The 17,226-nt window shown below is 43.2% G+C and overlaps 1 protein-coding gene across 1 annotated transcript in view; it reads right to left on the reverse strand.

Annotated features, from left to right (window-relative positions):
• ITGB6 (integrin subunit beta 6) overlaps positions 1–14,215 on the reverse strand; it is a 472,483-nt gene extending 458,268 nt beyond the window's left edge. Inside the window, exons 1-2 of the mRNA XM_069224209.1 lie at positions 13,962–14,215; positions 9,006–9,244 (exon numbers count right to left, since the gene is read on the reverse strand). The gene's annotated coding sequence lies outside the window, so the exon portion shown is untranslated. The remainder of the gene's footprint in view (positions 1–9,005; positions 9,245–13,961) is intronic.
• Between the last annotated feature and the right edge of the window lie 3,011 nt (positions 14,216–17,226).

Raw genomic sequence — 17,226 nt, forward strand, 5'->3', positions numbered from 1 at the left:
TTTTTCTTTGGTTGAGTTCCTTCATGCTAAACATCTAGAAGAATTAGGATTTCTTTCTTGTAGACATCTGTTTTTCAACGTGTTTCCTGATTGAGTGGTCCTTAGGTTAGGTGTCTTTTCTCTGTCTAAAGTTGGTTCCCCCTTTCATTTGGAACTTGACTTAGACTTTAGAAGAGCCCTGTTGATTTATATGCAAAGGGTGGTTTCAGTTAGGCAGTCTGATTCCCTCTTTGTAAATTTCTCTTTAGCAGTCTAGATTGTCAATCTTCTACAGACACCTTACATCAAGGTATCATGTCTTTGATATCTTTGGCATATCAGATTTCTAAAGTTCCTTGTCGTTTGGGACTCCAATGGAAAACAACCTATGCTATGTCAACATCACTGGCCAAATTCCAGGGTGCTTCTCTAACAGAGAATTGTAGAGTTGCTATATCCCATCTCCCTCAATTTTTGTAAAGCGCTACGGCCCATATTTATGGATGGTTAGCACTGTTTTAGCGCCATTTATTTTGTGGCTAAAATGGAGCTAACCTAACTCCATATTTAGATTTTGATGTTAGACTGGTCTAGCGTCAAACTATTGGAGTTAGCGCCATGTTTATTATGCGCAAACCCACTTGGGTCAATGAGATGCAAAGTAGGTGTTCCGTCCTAAACGCAGTGCTAACCCCCTAGTGCTATATTTACCTCCTGGTGCAGAAACGATGAGCCAGGAAGAGGCGGTCCTAAATAATAGCACTAAGTCCGCTTAGCACCATTATTTAACGCCTGGGTCAGACCAGGCGTTAGAGTGCAGGTAGGCCCATTTCCACGGTGGAACACCATGGAATGGGCACAAAGATGCCCACCCCAACCCCCAGCAACACCACCACCCACACCACAGGGACACTACAGGAGGAGGGAGCCCATCCCAGGTAAGTTGCAGGTAAGTGTTTGTGTGTGATGTGTCATTGGGGGCCCCTTACATGGGACCTCCTCCCTGGCACTGGGTATTTTGGGCATGCCCAGGAGACACTGGTCCCCTGTGGTGGGCATTTGGGTCGTGGTCATGACTCCTGTCTCAACTTAGACAGGAGTCATTTTTTTGCTGTTTGTGCATCAGAAAATGATGCTAGGCTGATTAGAGGCAGAGATTTTGCCGCCAACCAGCCTAACGTCATTTCTGATCCATTCCCCCTAACACCAGCCTTCCCCCCACTGGCTAGCATCTTTTTAGGGGCGAGCGCAAAGCGCTCCGTCCTGTGTTGTAATCTCTCTTTGGGCTTCAAAACACGCCCATGTCACGTAAGTTTCTTTCATTGGTTCGCGAGCTTGCCTTTTAAAATCTGCTTGCTTCCATTAGTGAAAGGAATGCATAAGTCATGCCTTTTCCGGTGTTTAGCCCTCCTCGAGCGCAGCGACTAAGTACTGAAAACAGACGAGGCTCCACATTGTACGGCTGGTTTCTGGACTACTTTTTCTCTTTTTTTTGTAGTGTGACCTTGCTGGGCAGAAGTCGAGCGCTTTGCGTGACATCGACCCTTTTACATAGTTAATTGCACTTTTGCCGGTTACGTAGATAATTGCATTTTTGCCGGTTACATGGATAATTGCACTTTTGCCGATAGGTTTCACTACGAGTGAACTTTTATTTCCCTTTGTGTGTCTGCTTTGCACTGATGGCGGCAGTCAGCTCACTTATCTGAAACTTTTACTTTTCAGTTTATGTGGCAAGAAAAGTCCAGTTAGTTATATGAAACTGCTTTATTTTCATTTTCAATTTATGAGGCAAGAAAAGTCTGGTTAGGAGTTTACAATGCTAATTGCTCTAGCTCAAGCAAACGCGAGACCCGTTGCATTGTAAATGCTTGTTTTTTTATGCTAGCCATTCCTTAGTGCCATTGTGCTTTATTACTTAAATATGGAGCAATGATGGTACTATGGAATGGTGTTAGTTTGCGCTAAAAAAATATGACGCACAACTGCGTTAGCGCCGTTGTGCACCATTTTTGGTAAATATGGGCCTACATATTTGTGCATAATGTTGATTTACATGATTTCATGGTTCCAAGGTCCTCTCTACATGTTGTAATATGCAGAGTTATTTGGGGTTTTATAAATAAACGTCTGAGCGCTAGTTGTGTTTAGATCATTTCATAAGTCATCTCCTTTTTAACTTAGGTAATGAATGGGATGAAGAGTTGAAACTTAGAGAACATGTCAGTAATTCCATTAACCTGAGTCCAAACATCCACATTTCATTCATTATGCCCGCCTTTGAGTGGGCGGCTGGTCATTATAAGGAAATGGAGTGAAGTTTAGGTCAAGGTTTTAATATGAACAGGATGAGCTGATGGTATGTGGCCTGTTTTATTGCTAATTAAAGTGGACTATTTTGGGGGACTGGAGTTGTTTGCATTGTATATTCTGTTTGAGGGAGGTGGGCGTGGCTCACATGAAATGAATGAAATGAGGAGGTTTGGATTCAGTGTAATGTAATTACTTGTAATTAACATAGGCATTCAGAATCCTCCCTTGCAGACATTGGGGTGAGACTAACCTGCTTTCCATATCACTACTGACATACAGAGAGCCCATCCCATTCCTGACCCACCTCTTCGGAATGAGTCTAACCTTCTTTTGGTTTTACTAATGACATACAACAATCAACTACTCTGCAAAGTTTTGGGATGAGCCAGGCTTTCGCCCTCCACCAACATTCTGCCAATGGCCTGCACACACAACATACCCACCCCGCCTACTTAACAATTGTACCCACTACAATGCCAATATACGTGACCCATCTAACTTTCGGTAAAGTGTTCTTGATTTGCTTGGATTTATTTGATGTAAATCCATGAGAACTTCCAGCTTTGCTTTCTCAAATGGCGTATTGCTTCTGCACCAAAGGTCGGCTCTCAAATTCAACTGATTAGTAACATAACAGTGAGTATGTGTGTATGTGTGCACATGTGTGTGCATGCATGCTTGTGGTTGTGTGTGTTTATAGTCTAACATCTCTGCACTAAACAATGTTCCTTTTTTCACTTCAATGTCATATAATTAATACAGCAAGGAAAACATTGATGTCATCATAATGCATTGTTAGTAAAATCGTATTATTTTACTTAATGCTTGTTCAGAGGGAGGATGATGGATATTGTAATGCAGCAATTTTCACAAATATACAAGAAAAGGGAGAAAAAGGTCCTGAAAGTTATGAAAGACGCTTGTCATTTTGTCAGCAGGTATGAAGGAAGACGGCAGGCTGCACTCTTAAGACCTGCTCCATATTTACTAAGCGGAGATAAGCCACTTTTGGGGCTTAACACCACTTTGTAAATATGGCCTCTCTACACCCATCACTTTGCAGGGGCATGCAATGGGTGTTGCTGTGGGTGTTCCGCCACAACACACATTGCATTTTGCCACTGCCCCAGGTTTACGAGAAACTGTAATCCTGATGCAGCGCCATAAACTAATGCCACCCCAGAGGTGGCATTAGAGTCGCGCCTCGAGGAGAAATCCTTTTATTTCTCCTCGTTTTTGCTTTTTGTATGTGTGCGGCAATAGCAGCACACATAGAAAGAGCAAAACACCATTAATGATTGTTTATGTGCAGGAAGGAGTCCCTTCCTGCACATAATCAATAATTTAATAAGGACGATTTGCTACTTCTATGTGTGCTGCATTCTACAGCACACATAGAAGTAACAAATCGCCATTATTGATTGTTTATGTGCCGGAAGAGACACTTTCCTGCACATAAACAATCATTCCCTGCAATGCAGGCACCCTTGCACTATGGGCCTATTGACGCTATGGTGCAAGGGTGCCTGTGTTGGCACTAGGCAGCTAATTTTAGCACCAGCGCTAGGGAAAACACAGAGGTGCACCTATTATAGTAAATATGGTGCATCCCAGCATTTCTGAAATGACGCAGCACTGCAAAATTTGCAGCTGTGCCACTTCATTGTAAGAGGGTCCCTGAGGGGCATACTTATAAGCCCCTAGCGCCACCTTGCAGGAAGGGACACCTTCCTGCACATAAACAATCTTTCCCTGCAACGCAGACACCCTTGCACTATGGGCCTGTGTTAGCGCTATGGTACAAGGGTGCCTGTGTTGGCACTCAGCAGGTAATTTTAGCACCAGCGCTAGGGAAAACACAGAGGTGCACCTATTTTAGTAAATACAGTGCATCCCAGCATTTCTGAAATGATGCAGCACTGCAAAATTTGCAGGCCCTGAGGGAGATACTTATAAGCCCCTAGCGCCACCTTGCGCCACATTAGAGTCATTTTTTTAAGCTAATGTGGCTCATAGAGGCCGAAGACCTCAAACCATATTTACAAAGTGGCTCAATGCATGCATTGAGCCACTTTGTAACCCTTTGCGCTACATTATGCCTTCGTCAGGCATATTGTATGCAAAGGGGGCGTTCCCCCGTCAGGGGAACTGAAAAAATGGTGCAAGGAAATCGAACCGATTTCCTTGCGTCATTTTTATGGCACTTTTAGCTTCTGCTCACAGCAGGTGTTAAAAGGGGGCTTCCATTATGTATAATGGGCCCCAATGTACTCTCCAGGAGTAGCGCCAATATTTTGGCACTACTCATGCAGAGTACATCAATAGCATCAAGAAAATGATGCTATTGCCCCTTACCCTACACCATGGTGCGCTATATCTTAGATACAGGGCACACATGGTGGCAGTAGAGGGGCGCTAAGGGACGCAAAGAAAGTGGCGCTGCATTAGGTGCAGCGCCACTTTCCTTAAAAGTGCTCCTGAGTGTCCACACCTATTCTCTGTGTGATAAAAGACAAAGGTGGTCATTATGACCCTGGCGGTATTACAACCGCAGGGCCAAAATGACGGGAGCACCGCCAACAGGCTGGCGGTGCCTTCCGGCGTATTATGACCGCGGCGCTACCCGCCGGGGCCGGCGGTTTACCGCCACAATGGCCCCGGCGGATTACGACTCCCCGACCGCCAGCCTTTTTCTGGCGGTCTGAACCGCCAGGAAAAGGCTGGCGGTACGCGGAGTCGTGGGGCCCCTGGGGGCCCCTGCACTGCCCATGCCACTGGCATGGGCAGTGCCGGGGCCCCCTGACAGGGCCCCATGCTGCTTTTCAATGTCTGCTGTACAGACAGTGAAAAGCGCAACGGGTGCAACTGCACCCGTCGCATGGCCGCAACACCGCCGGCTCCATTTGGAGCCGGCTCCCATGTTGCAGCCCACATCCCCGCCGGCCCAGCGGGGATGTCCAAATGGGCACCGCGGGAGTGCGGCTGCATTGGCGGCCGCACGGCGGTTACAGCTTGGCGGGCGGTGGTAGCCGCCCGCCAATGTTGTAATGAGGCCCATAGTGCTTCAATTACACATGGCACAGAGGTGAGAGCATGTTGTCTGTACAACGCCAGGAGTAACAGCTAGACATATAATGCAGATTCTACTTGAAGTTACTTTCAACGCTCGAAAATTATACCTTTTTATAAGGGGTTTCTTGGATTACTGTATTTTACTGCTATATCAAAAGACTGCACTGGTTAAGTTAAATTCATCTGATAAAAGAGAGAGAGAGAGAGAGAGTGTGATTTTTTATTTTATTTACTCTGGCCCCACCTTTCAAGTTTAATATCCCTTTGCAGTTTTACAGCTGTTTGCCAACATCGCAGGGGTGTTAGTCAAATTTAGGGTAAGCGCGCATTTAACAGGATGAATTTATTAAGTTTTTCATTTTAGGGGTGCCGACTGATGTCTGGTCCAGGCCAGCTGGCTGTTATCGCAGCACCAGCACTCTTCATCATCGGTCCGGGGGTTGAAGAGTTGGCCAGGGAAGCATTAGTCGCGCCGCCCTACTCTGGTACAAGGCCTGTGAGTAATTCAGCTCTATCATTCGATAGCGGTGATTCAGGTAGTGCGCATCACGCACGGCGGCGTGTGCCGGAACGGTGCTGCATTCACAAAAGAGGGCTTGCAAATCCACGCGCCTCAGCTGTTCCAAGGACTAATCTTACAGACAGCCCAAATCTGCGGAACAAATCGCAGAAAATGTTCTAGTTGAACTCCGTGTCGGTTGCTGTGAAAAGTCTGCATGAAACCCTGAAACCACAATTTCCAAAGAGTAACTCTGCTCATGCTTTTCAAAGAATATATATATATTCCTAGCCCCCTCTACTGTGGATTTACATCTCGGCCCCTTCACGCTGTGGAGTACATTAAAATGTTATTCCTATCCATGCAAAAAAGAGAATTAATTAAAAGTCTCTGCAGAGAGCCTGTAAAAATCTTCCCTGAAATACAGCTCATAATTGCCATTCAAGGCAGACATTTTTCACGTGCATAGTTGAATTAATCCTCTGAAGGTCTGGGGTCATCTTTGGCAATGGCCGAGTTCATTCTAATTAATTTGAAACAAAAGCATCTGACATATATCTGGACCATTTATTCTGAAGCCTGCTACATATGTCCTGTGTATGGATGTAATTGTATAGCCCTGCTGTCAAAATTCAATACATTTATTTATATTTGTGTGGTATGAGTAGAAATTGCGGGCAAATGAAATGTCAAACGAAGCTGCAGTTAAATAAATGGCCGCCGACACTGTCTCTGTGGAGGGGGTTGTGATTATGTTGCCCTTGACATCAGGCTTCTTGCTGCACTTTTAAATTAAGTACCAAGCACAGGTCACATGCTTCCAGTTAGGTGCATCAGCTGCTCTCTAGTAAGCCCCCTTAATGCCCCAGCTAACACGTGGTCTTGGATTCAGACTTATTGAAAATATGCTTCCATGTGCTAAGATTTGCTGGTATGCAACTTGCTGGTTGGCAATGTTTGCACAGTGACTTCAGCACAGCCAAGCATGTGTCAGAACACTATTTCCGGACACTTCGGCCGCATTTCCGAAACCTACTCAGCCTACACCTAGTGAGACAATCGTGCTTCCCTTACCAGCCACCAGGTTTTATGCTGGTTGACTGTGTGGCTTTTGAACACAGTCTTGAAGGTAGAAGGTTACCTCGGTCTTCTACTAGTGAGGATGTCAGGGCATTGGGGCATTTTTCACACATGGCATGAAGATGCCCTCACATGAGTCTCTGGGTTTCAGTGACACTTGACAAAGATGGAATGCTACGTTGGGGCCTAGGTGTCTTTCCCAGGCCCCAAACCCTTCCGGCTGCTAAGGCTCCATGATGCTAAAACAGAAATAGTTGGCAACCACAAAAGCTGAGATTTCACTTGGCCTTATGCAACCATAGACCTTGGCATCGTTGTGAGTATTACTTCTGGCATAGTCGGTCCAGGATAGGAACCTGTTCACTCAATAGAACAAAACATACACACGTCTATATTTTCTTTTCAAATATGTCTTAGCGCCTGATTTAGAGTTTAGCCGAGGGGGTTATTCCATCACAAACGTGACTGATGTCCCTTCCACTGTATTAATATCCCATAATAGCCTATAGAGACCGTAATACGGTGGACAGGATATCTGTCACTCTAAATCAGGCCCTTAATCTACAAGCCCTATTTATCTTCTGGCCATTTCACTTTTTATGGTTAGCTGACACCACCGATAAGAGGTGAGGTTAGCAAGAGTAGAAGAGGCCAGAAATGTGAGCGGGTTTCTTTCTCAATAATGTTCTGCAATTGTTAATGTATGACTGCTACTCGAAAGCAGATACACCCAAACTGCAGACACACACATGTGTTAGGTATTGGTACATTGTAACCCTCATTCAATTGATAAATATTTCTACAGTGTGGACACTCAAAGAAAATGGTTATATACAAACAAATATCTTCCTCGCCCTGGAAGAGATTGGAATTTGGAAATTAACTGATGATATTTCTCTATTAATAAAAAATAGTCAAAGGAGAGGTGTTATACTCAGTAGTCAAGGAAATAAATGAAAATGAAAAAGGGGCTTTTAAATTCAGAATACACCTATGGACTTTTTTTGTAGGTTTCAACTTCTAATGCCCGGCGTGCAGCCTCATTGAGGGGGTGAAGTGTAGATTGGGACTGTGCACCCAATCTTTAAAAAATAGCACTGAAAAGAGTGAACAATTAATAATGAGTGGTCATTCGCTCACCACGAATCCATCTTTCTTGCAAGAGGCTGTGGTCTGCCTTTCGAGGAGGTTAATCAGTTGCTCTACCATGTTGTAACCCTCCAAAAGGGCAAGCATAGAACTATTTATCAGGTAGTGCTTAATTGTGCGCCTCCCAAGAGAATCTCTGCCAGTGCACCCGTGTTGTAATATTGAGTAGGCACACAGGAAAGGTGTTACCTTATTTGCAGGGGACCAAACCCCCATGCAAGTGAGGGAATTCTCTCTTTACATTGAGTCAGGAAGGATGAAATGTGTGATTTTACAGCAAGTATTACATACAGCACTATTCAAGTTTCTGTAACACATTCTGTCATACGGAAGTACAGAGGGGTAAAAAAAAAGGCACCTACACCCGCTACACCCTGTGGGCACCTCTTTCATCACCATCTGAAACCGCAGAGTTAAACATCAATGAAAGGGGTGGGGAGAAGTCATGAAATGTCACTGGCACCATCAAACATACCCAGTGCTTCCATAATCAAGTGAAATGTTGTTAAAAAAAAAAAAAACACGTGAAAACATCCAACAAAAGCTCTTAAAATATTTTTAAGTGTTTTTTTTTCAAACAAAAGAGGTGGTATTATTCAGTGGTCTTTTTACTGGCTATTTTCTATGTTAGCTGATGCATGTTTCGCTGTTGCCTGCATTCTCAGAAGCTACCAATTTCACAACCTTGCTGATAATAATTGTGTTTGTAGCTTGTTTTAAGATGATGAATCTGAAGATGTGCTCAACTGATTCTGGAGAAGAGCTCATCCATGCGGCTACCAGTTTAAATACAACAGTTTTTTAACATGATAGAAAATGTCAATAGATAGGTTGGCCATCAAATGTCAACTCTGAAACAGTCATCCCCGAGCGCATCATGGTAGCAATAATGCATAGAAGTCAATTCACTCACATTTTTCATAGACTTTGTGAATGAGTTGAAGCTCATGCAGTGCTGAATATCCCTTTCTTCAAGTATGCTTCATACATTTGGTAGCTGTCGAAAGGGGAAGACTTGCAGCTTTATTTCCTAAGGTCAAATATTCCAAAAAGTGCTCAAACACAGACCTCTGCTTCATACAACCATCTCCAACTCCTCCAGCACGGAGGGGCCTCTGTCCAACTTCAATATAAGCACACTGATTGGCCAACCTGCAACAGCCATCACCAACAGCATCATGTTAGCTACAGTGCAGAACATCCTGTTCACTTTTATTTTTATAGTATTCACTGATTAGTCCAAGTTCAGCCATTGTTGAATATGTATTTACACACAAATGTTTCATACTTTTAGTATTCGTAAGGGAACAGTCTCTGGAGGTGTACGACCAGTGCTTAATTTGTGCTTGCTGTTTCCGGTGTGGAGCACCGGCACTTATTTTTGAGGGCCGGCGCTTAGTTTTCTGTCTCAAGCATTTACTGCGAGCAAAAGACATGTGGGAAAGACAGAGGAAGAGAAAAACGAAAAAGCTTCAGAAAGGGGAAAAGCAGGAAACTGACAGAGTGAGCTGAAGGGGTAGGGAGTGGCTATAAATGGAAGGAAGAGGCCCGAGGTGGCTTCAGGATTACGCTGCCTCAGTATTATGTGCTCGCACTTTTAATTGCAGCAGCCACGTGTTTAAGAGGAGAGCTTCGAGCACCGGCACCTTTCTATTTACAAATTCAGCACTGTGTACGACTTGCTGATCTAAAGTGCGCTGGTGCACAATGCTCATTGAGAGTAATAGAAACAGTCTGCATAAAGCATATGCAGCAAAACTACTCTCCAATATGGCAGTTAAAGTCTTCACTTTCCTGGTCGCTATTCTATCCAATCGGCAGGGATGTAGTCATATAGTTATATGCCCTATCACTGGATGTGATGATTTTAGCTGTAAACAGTGCTTGTTTTTTAGTTGAAAGGCACAGCGGTGCACATTCCAGAAAAAAACACTACATTTACTGCTCAGTAGAGTTGTCATACTTTCATCAGTGAAGGCAAAGGTAAAAACGTTTCTCACAAACCTGGGCGAAGTCAGAAAGTTTAATAATTCACAAAGGCAGGCAAAGTGGCCTGATTTCACTGACTTTACCTAACTTTGCTTGACGTATAATTTAGCATCACACGACCCCCACTTCCTTGCAGGTAGATGTTCTATCCCAAGAGAAATGCCAAATCATTGTGCCGAGAACTGGCTGCTGAGAAGGAGTTTTCTTAATGCTACTCAGAGCTGTGCTGAGTGGTGGGAAGGAACACAACAGTTACTGCTCAGTAGTCATTTGCATCAAGAATTCTTAGAGTGGTGATTCTAGCAGTGAGGAATGGAGTATAATAGCTGGGGAGACTGTCTGGTGGCATCAGCGCTCTTGCACCCCTGAGCTGCTGCATTTCTCATGTTACACTTGTTGTGAGGCTCTCTTTCAGACATGCTTTTCTAGTGTTTGTCAATATTCGCTCTGTGTAAAATTAGTAAAGTGTACACAAGAATTATAAGATGTTGCAAAATGTTGGTCTTCTCAACTTTACACACCTTGACTGTAAAGTGACAGTAACTGCACTTCTACAAGACAGCAAATATCTGAAACAGGTACTTGCACTGCCTAAATGTAATGTAATTGAACTTGCAAAGCATGCTGATCCTAAAAGGTGTCAGATGCTACACGATGCGATGAACAAGAGGATCCTATGGTAGCCACACATCTAAGTTAGCAAAATAAGCCAAGTTTTGAAGTATTGTAGAAGGGTAATACCCAATTATGAGTTGAATGATGAACTGAATCTTCGCTACAATGATAAAAAATGCATGGCCATCTTCCCATGAACGTGGAACTCGGGGACCACTAGAAGATGTTCTTACAAGAACATACCATTGCTGCCTTGGGAATGATGATGAATCTTTTTCTGCAGGTATATGGGACTGCAACAATGGTACGCCCTTATATCATGCACATGGATTTGAAAACGACCTGTGTTAGCACCTAAAAGCCAGTGTAGAGTCTTCTGGGAGGTTGAGACAGGATCGCTTGGGGAGCCGAAGCGGAACCCAAACTGCTGAGTTGTGGATGTGCTGAAGACACTACAGAATACAGAGAGAGGGAAGGAAGGGGGAATTACAGGAGTCAAGACAGTTGGGAATGGTAACCTCGACCACAAGTTAGCGAATGTGGGAAGGGAGAAAAGGAAGAATCTTATGAAGAGTTTTCAGTAGAAGAAAACAGATAGTAAACAGTTAGTCTTATGAGCAGAGAGGGAAGATCCTGGTCAAGCTAGCCTCCTAGGGTCCGCACTGAGGGAATCCGAACTGGTGCTCAGTCGAACTGAGTAGGCCAGAGGCCTCTAGGTGGGACACAGAGCAAGTGTCACAAGAGACTATAAGGACCTCTGTCTGGTCGGTGTTTAATTTAAGGGAGATTAAGCTCATCCACTCCAACACTGCAATCGTACAATTTGGAAAATTAAAGGTGGGGTCCTGCAGATTGTCATCAATAGAAATGAGAATTTGCATGTCATCTCCGTAACATAAACTTGCGACTAAATGGACCGACGAACTGGGCAAATGGATGCACATAACAGTTGAAGAGATGGGATTAAAAAAGAGAAGTTTTGGAGATTGCATGGGAAAGGGAATTGTCTCTGACTGACGTGGAATCGGTTTGGTGCATGTTCCCTAATGGGAACATACTCTGGCCAACAGGAACTCTCTGACTTGTGAGGTGGATTCCCACATGCAAACATAGGAATGTCTCTATCTGAACATGTGGGTGTCTTTAAAATATTCAAAAGCTGGTATTAGAGAAGAGGATCAAAGCCCCTCTGCTGTAACAGCATAGTGCAGAGTGCAGAGTGCAGAGTCTGCAGCACGAACACAAACAGCACTACAAGACATATGTATGCTAGCAATCCACACTTTCTACTAATATAAGTATCCACATTTATTTAATATGCTGCATCAATGTGTAGTGTTTTAAAGCCCCTTCCAGTGTGGGCACCGCAAAATAAATGTAGATCTCTAAAAAAAAATGAATAAATCAGTAGCAACAATCCACCGAATATCATTTAGGAATACTGTATATGTGGATAGTCAGTCAGCCCTGAACCTTGACTTACATTCTTGTATGAGTATTCTGTTGCGTTATTAACGATTTTAAAGGCCACTTCTGTTTAACCTGTCCCACTGCTTCATATGAAGACACCTAATGTACCGCTATGACATTGCCTTTTGGGAATTTGCCTGCATCGGCCTACAAATAACCATAGAAAGATCATAAACCCCTTCAAAACGACCAGACTGGTGGAGACCCCCAAACACTGGGATTGATTTACAATAATAGGACCCACTTTTATTGACAATCTAGCAACTTCTATTCTGTGCACTCGGTAACCCATTGTTAGCTGAGCGTAACAAACTGCAGCTCTCACTCGTGCATACAAATTATGATTATTTTTTTTAAAATCATGTTTTTACTAAAACCACACCTGCTTAGTACTGTTAATTAATGTGTTCTGCTATTCTTTTTGTTACATAGTATAGTAAAGTGTTCACCTTGATTTTTTCAATAAATATTTTCCTGTTTGGACAAAAGAACAATCATTTTCATGGCAGCTACTTCATGAGATATTCCGGACACAACTTATAACGTGCACTGCGGTACTTCGATCTTGTGGTGTATTATCATATCACCAGAAGCCCGCATTATAGGACCATACTATAGGATTACTTTATGGAAGAAATATAACTGCTGGTGTAGCTATAAGCTGCCCCTTAGTTTACCATTCTTTGCATATTATGCGAAACGTCTATCAATCATTTACCAAAGGATAACGAACATGCCCTCATATATCATCCATAGACAAAGAGGTGTCTATTTACTAAGTTTTAGCGCCTTGCTTGCATCTCAAAAGTGACGCAAAACAAGTCTAAGGGGCTTATTTACAAGCCCCTTGCACTGCCGGTGCGTCACTTTTTCTATGGGAAAAAGTTATGCACTGGCAGCGCAAGGGGCTTGTAAATACGCCCCTGAGGGGCTTGTTCACAAGCGGCCTGCTCCTCCAGCGTGTCACGTTTTGTGATGCACCGGTGTCGCAGGCTGCGGACCCATATCTACAAGGCCTTGCAAGGCCACTTTGCGTGGTTTTTCATGACCTTGTAGATATGGAATAAGGCAACGCAGTGCAAGTCGCTGCTTTGCCTTGCTTTGTGTCAGGGAGGTGTTTCCATGGGTGTTGTGTGGGTGTTCCTATGCAACACCCATGGATTTTGATGCAATCCCAGGTTTACAAGGTTTATGGGTGGCACCACAGGGAGAAATATCTTAATTTCTCCCCATTTTTCCCCCTTCCATGTGTGCTACATTTGCAATTTGTGCGCCATCGCAGGGGAAAAGGATAGGAATGTGCTATGTTGCAAAGGTGTGTGCATGGCGCACGGCAGCGGATTTCTGTGCCGGCGCTAGGGAGAGGGGAGGAGAGTGGAAGAGAGTGACATATCTCTGTAGACATGGCACTGTCCTGCTCCCTCCCTGTAATGCAAGGCAGCACAGCCTTTTTTGGCTGCTGCGTGAGATTTTAGTTAATCTGCACCATAATGTGTAAAACCCTTGAAAACAACAGGCCCGTAGTGAATGAGAATTAATACTCCAAAGGCCTTTTTGGAAAGCACGGTATAAATATCGTAGACTACGGTGCATTTTTTAATACCTCTAACAGTAAAGTCAGCCCACTATGAATAACGCAAGGACCCGAATATAAATATACCCATAGCCACCCACTGAGAATGCCCGGGAGAGCTCGGTTGGCTCGGGCTGATCACCCGCCTCTCAGGGCTCCGGCCCAAAACCCAGGCAGCAGCCCAGGTACCCGGCAATCCCAGGCAGGCGTCACGTGACTCACCTTTCAAAGACTGTCTTCAACTTCATAACGTGCTGAGATGCTCTCGGCACCCATCATCGGAGCCGCTGCCAGCCGTAGCATCTATCGTTGTTGTCGTAATAAAAAGAATTACAGCCACTGGCATCGCCAGTCCGCAGGACAGAGAGCCGCTGTAACTTCCTCGCCCCGGCGAGGAGCAGTGCTCTTGACGGAGCACGTGGCTTGCAAGGCTAGCAGGTACATGGAGCGCTGGGCAGTGACAGAGCGTCTGCCTGATTTACATGAACCACCTCGCTCGTGGGGGACTCGGTTAAAATTAGATTGACGAGCAAATGTGCGCCCGGACTCCTGGCTGACAAATGTTTCAGTTATGCCAGCGCCTTAGTTATTCTGGAGATGGGAGTGCAGGGGAGAGCGGGTGATGAAAGATAGCCGCCCTTGGCTGCGAAGCGGTGGGAGTGCGCGGCAGCCAGGAGCGTGGGGGGAAAGCGTGCACTGTGACAGCAGTGGTTGTGCTCGCACCGCACAATCACAAGTGTGAACAGAGAAGAAGCCAGCTAACAATCCCTATTGATTGCTGCCAGTCAATAGAAAATAAAAGTCCGGCATTCATCCAACCGAAAAGTGTAAAACATGTGAAAAGTTTATGTAAAATTTGATTCCTCGGGGTTAGCGGGTCTGCACATACCTCTTTATAAGTGGCATCAAGTTTTCCCTCCAAGGTGGTCTATCGATAAAGGTGTGCGATATGGAATACATATTTCCTCGCTACCTGTGTGCAATTCCTGCACCTTCAAAAAAGCCTGCAGAAATGCATTCACAGAAGACTCATCCCTAATATTGCAACCCTACTCAAATGTACCTTACAATATGCCATAGAAGCGTAAAATATTTCATTTATCTCATTCCTTCCTCTTGAAAAAACACTTTCCGAAATTGTTATGGAAAAGAAAACGAGATTTACAAAAAAGTCCAGTTGACACATAAAGACAAAAATAAGTGACACTTGCAATGTTGTACAGGTGTCATTAAAGTATTTTACAATCATTGGCTCAAAGGGAGAAAAACAATAATTGCTATATGCTTTCTTAAGTTAACTATATAAAAAGATTTAGGGGAAACATAAGTACAATATGAAGCAACTCTCTCTCTCCCTCTCTCTCTTTCAGGGAGTACCAGGAGAACGAATAACAAGTGATGCATTGCCACTACTTTACTCGTATTATACATTAGAAAGTGAAATCATATGAATATTATATAATAAATGAATAGCAGTACACCAACTTTGAATATATTTGGGGAGGTTTGGGAACTCAGCTCTGCAATAATTGTAACAGTTTTATATGTTGTTTAGAGAGAACATTTATTTAGAGGAAGCCAAAACAAAACCTTTTCATTTGTATCATTAATGTAACATACAAATGCTGTGTCCACCGTATGGCTGTGGTGATAAGCAAATCAGTATGTTTATACTTTAGAGCTTAAATCAGAAGGATGAAGCATTGAGCCGAAAAGAGGCCTCCTGAAGACAAGGGTAACTCTTAACTAAACATTCCAGTAACTACTCCCCAAATTAGCAACATTTAAGAGTTATGAACGCTTTCGCAATAAAATAACGTGTATTAATGTATCCTTTAGGTATACTTTTCCAAAAAACGAAACCCCTTCCTGGACACTTATTTGATTTTGTAATTGATTGGTGTCCGCCGCTTTTCACCCATATTACACAAGTAAGTGTTTCAAGTGCAGTAATTATATTGCAAACACTTGCATGCTCTGACTACCACTACTACATAAAAGTTGTATTACAAGCCCTTGATCACTCCTTGAACATGTCTGTATTTGTCCTCTGTGCGTAATTTTTAAGTGTACTATGACTTTTTTCATGAATGGAAAAGCTTTGCCAATGATTTTTAAGATACATGTCTTAGCCTAAATTACTTTTGCACATACTGTCTTAACACACACTTTCACCTGTTTGCACAGATATGTACGCACATGCTTATATGTTCCCACTCACACCCACTGCTTTCTATTTCCATATAATCCCCCCTTCTCTTATTTCATTGCATTAACTCTGACGAACAGTCATTGAGCCAAGTCACTCATCTCTAAATAGCTCACAACTTCTTTGTTTGTTTCCTCGTATTTTTAGAAGTTCCCCATGTCTAATACACCATTTTAACATAGCCTCCCGGTTTCTTTTATTGGGCATCAGTTGTTCACCTCGAACAATTGCAACATCCCTGTCAACAGAAGCATTTGGATTAATCCTCTTGTGTGGCAAGGAACACAATTACAAGCTGATCGTTCTCCAGGTTACACTTTGCCACTGTGACTACCTCCAGGTGGATTATGGACTGAAATGATTGTATTACCACCTATGAGGTGCATTAAATTAGTGGAGGGCAAGGAATGGATGGACATTGTATAACCTTACACATAATGGTTACTTGTAATATGTTTTATTGTCTAGAGAATCTTGTGATTCAAGTGTGAAGGTTTGTACATTTCTGTTTATGTCCAAAAGACGTTGTGTTTAAAAAGGAAAACATTGTGTATACATATATATATATATATATACACACACACACATATATATATATATAGACTGAAAAAAAACAAAGGTTAAAGGGACATTATAGGAAGGTTCACGTTTAACACACAAAAATATTGAAATTTAGTAGCTATACTTACCTATAGTTATAACTTATAGGTATACTTATGTTAAGAAACTATAACTCAATGCCTAAAGTTACTTAAAGGCACAAGTTATAGTTTCTTCAGATAAGTATAACTATAAGTTTTACAATAACTGCTGAATTTCTATGGTTTGTGTGGGTAACATGTGAACGTAACTATAACAGTAGTGTAACCTTTGTTTTTTCAGTGAATTTCTATGTTTTTTAAAATAAAGTAATATATAATTACTATACATTATTACAACAACTGCCTTGTCTGCAGGGCCTGGCTTGTGGCCCTCGATATGCACTCAACCCCATGTGGTGCACAGCCTTTGGCCATGTGAGATGTGGGATTGAGATGCGAGTAGATTTTTTTCATTGTTTACAGAAACTGCAGATACATCAGAATTGTACCGTGGGGGTCACGCTGAGTGCCTCGGTGGACCTGCAGATCAGTCCAAAACATTTTTTGGTCCAATGAATTCCTAAGAAGGGACCCTCAGGGACCCCTGCTACGTGGTCAGAATACTTGTATACTGATCCCTATGTGTTTTTTCTCATTATTTTCCCCTTCACGGGCCAAGTGACAAAGAAAAAGGTGG

This window comes from Pleurodeles waltl, chromosome 3_1, assembly GCF_031143425.1.
Source record: "Pleurodeles waltl isolate 20211129_DDA chromosome 3_1, aPleWal1.hap1.20221129, whole genome shotgun sequence".
Lineage (NCBI taxonomy): Eukaryota > Metazoa > Chordata > Amphibia > Caudata > Salamandridae > Pleurodeles > Pleurodeles waltl.